Here is a 5,191-nt window from a genome sequence, read left to right as displayed (position 1 = left end):
TTGCATTGCATAATGATACAAGATAAACATCAAAAGCCCAAAAGAACTGTCAAACAAACATTTAAACATGTTGCTCACATGGAACAAGAAGACCCGACGGACAAGCTCATGGCCCCAGCCATGAAAGAAGAAGAACATCTCTTTCCAAGAGGAAGATCCACACCAAGAAGAAAAGCTGAAGGAAGACATGGATACGAGAAGAGAAGCTGCCACAACAAGAAGACTGAAAGAAGAGAAAGACACGGACGCGTGGAGAGAAGCTGCCACGACAAGAAGACTGAAAGTCAAGAGAACTTGCTTTGTTACCAATTGTTGGAGTGGAGATCAATGTAGCAACACACACATAGATGCATGAGAGATTAATGGAAGCACAACACTTAAAGTAGATTGATGAGAATGAGTGAAGTGATATGATAAGGTCACTTACATACTCTTGACGTATATTCCGAAAAAGAAGTCAGATAGGAGCTGTAGCATTTCTTCGTAGTATCAGTTCAGTTTTTCACGATCCTCGCATTGGTTGACCGTCATCAGGTTGCATCTACATGAGACAAGTATGATCAAAATATTAAAACCATTAAGAGTGCGTACATATGCTCGAGGGAAAAAAACCTCTTAAAAAGGGAAAAAGTACCCTGGCCCATTATTAACCTACATCCACACATCACTACCAGATAAATACTACATTTTTTACGTTCGTAACTAAGTCCCTCAAAAGCCTCGAAAATAAGCCTCAATAAATATATATGGTGAAACTCTTGTAGTGGAAAGGTGAATATAAGCAGAACTTCCACTTCGAAGAGAAAGCCACTTCAAAGAGAAAGCTTTCTATGTTGTAAGGGCTTGGAAAGATAGAAGAAATGCCCTACCCACCTTGGATGGCTCTAAAATCATCACACCCTACCCTCTGGGTTCTCTTAGAAGAGTTTTGTGAGGCAGAGGGGAGGTGTACTCATTCCTATCGCCGGACAGCAAACCAAGCGTACCAGTTTTTGTCAAAGTAAGCACACATGTTTTTCAAGTAGTTTAATGAGAACTGATTCAAGGAAGGGTTTCAGACTGTGGTTAGTTTGATGAGAACTGATTCAAGGAAGCGTTTCAGATTGTGGTAAGCATGCTAAATCCTCATGTGATTGCCTAGTTTGATATAGCTTGTGGTGACCCAAGCAGTTCTCATGCATGTTCTTATGCGAGAGGGGTACCGAATTGCACATGCCACAAGAGTAGATTCGAACCCTGTACCTCCCTTTTGGGAGGCAAGGACGCTACCGCCCCTGGAGGCAGTTCTCATGCATGTTGCATCAAGACATACATGCAGATACTAGATGCAGATCATAAGGATGCAAGTTGTTCTGTACGGTATGCAGTGTTGGATCAAGACACAAGTCAGAATTCTTGGGGTTAAACATTCTTAACAAAGATACATACATATAAAACATGGGGATTGAAAGAAGCAAAGCAAGAGGACAACAGTTGCACGATGTGGGTATGGTCCATTCTGCATGAAGACATGCTTGACAAGGATTCAGGAACCATGGGGCAGGGGTTCGATATCAAGTAGCTGTTGTGTGCGGATAATGGTATGGCTGATGTTGGATAAAGAGATTCTTGACATGCAATGGTGCTGAAAGCTCTGCTGCTTGCCTCAGTGGAGGGCACAAGATTAGATCTAGAGTAGGCTTGTGAAGCCAAATAGAAGGTAGGGTGAAAGATGCTGAGCAGAGACGGGAGCATCATCTTATTGCAGAGTGGATGGCAAAGCCGCTCTCAGTGGATAATCTTATATCCATCTTGCAGAAATGCAAAAAAGAGAAAAATCTAGCATATGCCAAGTGTGTACACAAGCTAATCTGTGACAATGGGTTGGAAGCTGATAGAGCCATTGGGAACCATCTTGTCCCGATGTTTGTAGAATGTGGAAGCATACTCGATGCTCATGAAGTTTTCAACAAGCTGGTGCATCGTAATGCATGTTCTTGGACATATCTCATACATGGGTATGTTGAGTGTGGAGAATTCCAACATGCTTTTGACCTGTTCTGGAAAATGCAAGAGGATTGTGCGCGTCCCAACAGGTTTACGATTCTGGCTCTGCTTAAAGCTTGCAATAGACTGAAATCTGTGAAAAGAGGCCAAGAAATCCACTCTGAGATTGCCAAAAATGGACTGGAAGAAGATCTTTTTGTTGGCAATACTTTGGTGGATATGTATGCCAAATGTGGCTCCCTTGTAGAGGCTCGAAAAGTGCTTGATGGTTTACCAGCTCGAGATGTAGTTTCATGGACTGCGCTGATTGCTGGGTATGCCGAACATGGGCTTGCAAAGGATGCTTTAAGCTGTTTTGAACAAATGCAAGTTGAGGATGTGGGTCCAAATGCTGTCACATACTTGTATGGCTTGAAAGCTTGTGCCAGCTTAGGAGCCATAGACAGGGGACGAGAAATACACGCTGAAATTGCCAAAGAGGGATTCGAAAGAGAGGTGTTACCTGGAAGCACTCTAATGGATTTATACGCTAAGTGTGGCTCAACTGTAGAGGCTCATGAGGTGTTTCGTGAGTTGCCTATCCAAAATGCAGTCTTATGGACCACACTTATTGCAGGGTATGTTAATCAAGGGCTTGACAACGAAGCACTGACCTGTTTAGAACAAATGCAGTTGGCAGGTGTGCCTCCAGATGCTGTGACATTCGTTTGCAGCTTGAAAGCTTGTGGCAGCTTAGGATCAATAGACAAGGGACGAGAAGTGCATGTTGAGATTGTCAAAGAGGGGTATGAAAAGGATCCTTTAATTGGCAGCACTTTGGTGGATATGTATGCCAAATGTGGCTCACTCTCAGAAACAGAAGAAGTATTTGATGAGCTGCCACTTAGAGATGTGGTCTCGTGGACTGCTCTGATTGCGGGTTATGCTCATCAAGGAGATAATGAACTCGTCTTCTACCATTTTGAGAGAATGCGGGGAGAAGGCATTCAGCCAAATGAGACCACTTTTTTGATTATTTTCACTGTATGCAGTCATGTTGGTCTTGTGGATAAGGGACTAGAGTACTTTGTAGCTATGATCAAAGAATATGGCATGGCTCCAACTATTAAGCACCACAATTGCATGGTTGATCTCCTTGGTCGTGCAGGGCAACTTAATGAGGCTTCAGGGATGCTGGAGAAGATGCCTGTTCAGCCGAATGTTGTGACGTGGGAAACCATGCTAGGTTCTTGTCGAAAGTGGGGTAATGTAGTGCTTGCTAGGCAAGCGTTTGAGAGTGCGGTAAGGCTGGATGGAAAGCACGATGGAGTGATTGTATTGATGTCCAACATTTATGCTGATGCACACATACAATAATGCAAGCAAGCTTGAGGCATGAGCATGAGAATAGAAGGCATTTGTAATGCCCATACTAGGAACTTTGCAATTCTATGAGGATACGCATTGCACTGCAAACTAACTCTTGACTAATAAAATTTACAGGCTCCAATCACAAGTGGCCAGGTTGCATGATCGAGCTATAGAATCACCCCCTCAAATGACTGCCCCTGATTTCATCTTCCCTTTGTTATGACAGCAGCACCATACAAAGATATTTTTGCTTGATTTGCTTTGTTTGTGCCAGAGGTCAAGCTATTCACTCAAACAATAAAAAACACCAAAAGGCAAACACGATCGCTTGCATTTTGGAGTCCAATGTCATCAAACTAAATTAAACCGCAAGTCCATCATGTCACGATTGTGACGTGTTTATACATCAGATTCTCTCTTCATTGCTGATTACTGTTGCAGATACAAAGAGTTACCAGCCAAAGGGAACCCCTACCCTCGACTGGTTGCGACTCTTCGTCAAAGGATGTACCTCTTCATCGAATAGCCACATCTCTTCGACGAATGGTTGTATCCCTTAGTGAATGGTTGTGCCTCTACATCGACTGGACACATCCCTTAGCCTAAAAGTTGTACCCTTTCGTCTAAGGTCATGTCCTTTCATCAAAGGACATGCCTCTTCAAATGTGTCTCTTCATCTCTTATATAAGAGACCTATTGTACTCAGTTTAATAACAACAAGTCAATTCAATCTTGTCTCAAGTGTTCTCCTGAAGGTTCTTGTTCTAAGTTAATTACTTAAGTAGTAATTAGTACACAATATGCAGGATTAACAACATAATCCTCACAGTGGTATCAGAGCAAATTTTTTCCTACCCGTGGGTTGTGAAGCCCTCACCCTCTCCGCGGCACTCCCTCATCCACCTCTCCTCTCGGTGTTGTATGGAAGAAGCAGAGCGATGGCGGACTTGGCGTGAATCTTTGCTTGTCGTAATGTAAACAAGTACACAAGGTCTCACACCCATATACACGTGTTGTGTGTATAGCAGAGAGGGACCCCCTGCAGTATTTCCGGAATGCCCTCCCTCCCTGCTGCCGGTGGCGTTCGCAACATGGCAGGAACTGCCCCCTTCGCTGCTGACTATGGAGCCCCCCTCTCTTCGCCTTGGTTGCTGCCAACGGGCGCCCTAGTATGCTGAGCGTGGCTAAGCGTCACCTCCACTCCTACTTGGTGTGCTACTATATGCAGTGCTGCAGCGACCCATTCGGTGATTCAGCGAAGCGTCAACTCCACTCGGCGACCCAGCGTTCGAAGCGTCACCTCCACCCGGCGGCGACGGCCTTCGAAGCGTCAACCTTCAACAAAAAAAAAAAAAAACAATACACAACATTAGTAAGTGTACTGCCACGTGGATTTCATAAAAAAAAAATCATCAAACACCCAAACAAACCCAACGGGCGTGCGTAACCCGCTGGGCGTGCGCTGCCCGCCGTTTGGATCTGCTGGTGTGAACCGCCAACGTGGGCGACTCGAAAACCACCACCCGGCCGTCAGGATGGCGCCTAGTTGTTATTCGCCTCCTTCTCTCCAGCGAATCGGCGCCCTTCTTCCTGGCTGTTCGTGGGTTTTCCTGGCTTTGCCCACACTACATATCTTGTGTGCTCTCGCCCCCTACGTGCATGCGTCATGGACCACTTCCCGGAGGAACCCGACATGCACATCTCTTACCTAAGTTACATCGACGAGATCCCCGAGGCTGTTCTTCCCGAACACAGCCCTCCTCGTGCCCTCACTCCGGATTCAGTGCCACTACCCGCCGATGTTGGGTGGATTCCAAGTCTTTCAGCCTCTCCAATCCCAGCATCCCCGGCCTCT

The 5,191-nt window shown here is 45.3% G+C and overlaps 1 pseudogene across 1 annotated transcript; it reads left to right on the top strand.

Moving 5' to 3' along the window:
- The first annotated feature begins 766 nt into the window (after nt 1-766).
- On the top strand, nt 767-3,475 carry LOC147619114 (pentatricopeptide repeat-containing protein At4g39530 pseudogene; annotated as a pseudogene). Its single transcript, XR_015262025.1, has one exon. The product of XR_015262025.1 is annotated as a pentatricopeptide repeat-containing protein At4g39530 pseudogene (transcript).
- The last annotated feature ends 1,716 nt before the right edge of the window (nt 3,476-5,191 follow it).

Source organism: Cibotium barometz, chromosome 34 (genome assembly GCF_041138505.1).
Source record: "Cibotium barometz isolate CiBa-2024 chromosome 34, ASM4113850v1, whole genome shotgun sequence".
NCBI classification, from domain to species: Eukaryota; Viridiplantae; Streptophyta; class Polypodiopsida; order Cyatheales; family Cibotiaceae; genus Cibotium; species Cibotium barometz.
This window is presented reverse-complemented; position numbering and strand designations above follow the sequence as displayed.